We start from the raw sequence: 2,325 nt of genomic DNA on the forward strand, positions 1-2,325 counted from the left end.
TTTTGTGTTTTTTAAGTTCATGAATTGGTTCAAATAAATTTTTAAAGTGTTTTTTTAAGTATTTTAAGTAATTATATAGGTTGAAAATGGAAAGAGACATGTACAACGCCTCTTAATAGAGGGACTGGTACGTGGGTGTGTGCTTACAGAGAGATATGTACGAGGGGTGTATGAGAAATAGGTCTTTAGTGGTTAATGATGGTTGCTGGAAACTAGTGTAGTGGAAGGATAGTTTTTTAACGGTAGTTTCGTGTTGTCAGTGCTTTCTATTTTTTAGCATATTGTTTAACTTTCCAAGTTTAGTGGGCTATAAAATATAGTCAATAGGTTATTCTTAATTATGCAGATAATAATATAAAATACTTTCTACTTTTGTTTCTTCTTCCCTGATTGATAATAAAGTACTCATCAAGTGCTCAAGTCAACAATGGTAGGCATCAAGTGCTCAAGTTTAGTGGGCTATAAAATATAGCCAATAGCTCCTTGTTTTTCGGCTCTTGTTTTTTTACAAGATAAAGGCATGGAGTGCATCCAACCCTAAATATGCAACATACAAGAAATAATATAAAAAGTAAAAAAGGAGAATAAAGAAAAGTTGTGAGGTATTGAGGTATTTGGAAGAGAATAAATAAGATATTTTTTTTATTAATAAAGAAATTTCCAGTTGTTTTATTAATTAATAAAGAGAGGATTGCTTATTAAAATCTTTTTATACTTGCATAACTCTTGTGTTTATCATTTCTCATTTTATCCTTTGTTTTGTCGGGTTTGCAAACAAGATCCTAACATCTCGCCAGCAGCGCTGCCTACTGCCTTCAACGCCAGCCTCCATCTCCACTTTCCACCATCACCAAACCCTCCCTTCAAACCAATCACTACGGTAGCCCAGCCGCCACTACCCACTGCTCAGCACCCACACACAAACCACCGTCGCCAACCAGCAGCAGACCCAAACAATTGCATCGCCATTTTCGTCCAAACCCCCATCACCGATCGTAATCATCACGCCGGCAAGAAAACCACAGCCCCCATCGCCATACTTCAAACCTCCACGCTCCTCACATCGACTGCCCTCTCTCTCGCCAAGCAATCACCACGCGTCGTTCATCTCATCACCAAACCACCACACACCACCACACAGCAAACACCCAGAGCATCCCAAACTCACCAAATCAGTCACCGAAAACAGCACCACCTCCAACAACCAAAGACAGCAGCGGTAATAACGAAAGAGGGAAAGACAGCAGAACCAAAAGGCCCTGATCTCCCTCGGCAGTTGTTGGTGAATAACGCCACTATCACGGACAGGTAGAATAGAACCACCAGTCATCGGCTTGTGGCTTCACCTACCGCAGCTTCTGCACGCTTCAACGCTGTCCCAGCAGCTTCCTGAAGGTAAATTCTGATCTCGCCTTATCTATGAAGTTTATGCATGTTGTGCAATATTTGAAGTTGAAAAAGGGCTGGAGTCATGACGGAAGTATGCTGGGGGAGAATTTTATTTTATTACAAAAATAGATCATGATCACAATCCTGAAATGTTGTGCGATATATGATTAACGAAACACTACATGTAACTGTTCTAATTTTTCTAATTCTCAAATTTACATGCGATCACTATCTTTCTTGAACTCTCACACCACTAACTTGACTTCCTGCTTTAATCCTCCTACTCTTTTGCTCATCCCATTTGATTATAACTAGAAATGGAGGTGATGAACAGAATACTCTCCGAGAGCGATGTAAAGAATAAACAAATGGAATTTCCGGCTAGGAGTCTCTCGGCCTTCCCCTTGCCAGATGGTCAGAACTCGGTCCAATTTGTGGCATTTGACATGAACGAACAGCAATGGAGTCTTAAGGTCTCCATCCGCAATGAAGGTAGGTATTCGAAACCTTGGCTACGGGGCGAATGGGGTGACTATGTTCATCAGAAAGGGCTCCAGAAAGGAGATAAAGTTATCTTGACTATGGATGAGGAAGAGAGTGGCGAAAGAATTTATCGTATCAGAGCTGAAAGAAAGATGTTCGGTTTCTGGTATTCAATTGATGATCAGCAGTAATAGCTCTCCATAAATCGAAGCATGAGGCTGGGCTCATGTTTAGTGTGGCAGGCAAGCAGAAACTATCTTTTGGAGGTGTCCGCAGTTCACTTTGGTTGTGTAATGAGTTAAGTCAAAATACAATATGTGTCTGTCTTGAAGAAGGTAAGTCGTAGCTAGTCGTAAGAACTATTGTCCCTATGAATTTGTTGCCTGCGGTCTGCCTTGGTGTTCTGTCCTTGTTGTATTTTATTTTATTGTATTGTATTATGCTTAGATACTA

At 40.4% G+C, this 2,325-nt stretch overlaps 1 long non-coding RNA gene across 1 annotated transcript; it reads left to right on the plus strand.

Moving 5' to 3' along the window:
• The first annotated feature begins 499 nt into the window (after nt 1-499).
• Nucleotides 500-2,325, plus strand: LOC18111223 (uncharacterized). The gene is made up of 2 exons (XR_002976859.2): nt 500-1,395; nt 1,705-2,325. It is a non-coding gene; the product is annotated as an uncharacterized LOC18111223 (long non-coding RNA).

Source organism: Populus trichocarpa, chromosome 11 (genome assembly GCF_000002775.5).
Source record: "Populus trichocarpa isolate Nisqually-1 chromosome 11, P.trichocarpa_v4.1, whole genome shotgun sequence".
Lineage (NCBI taxonomy): Eukaryota > Viridiplantae > Streptophyta > Magnoliopsida > Malpighiales > Salicaceae > Populus > Populus trichocarpa.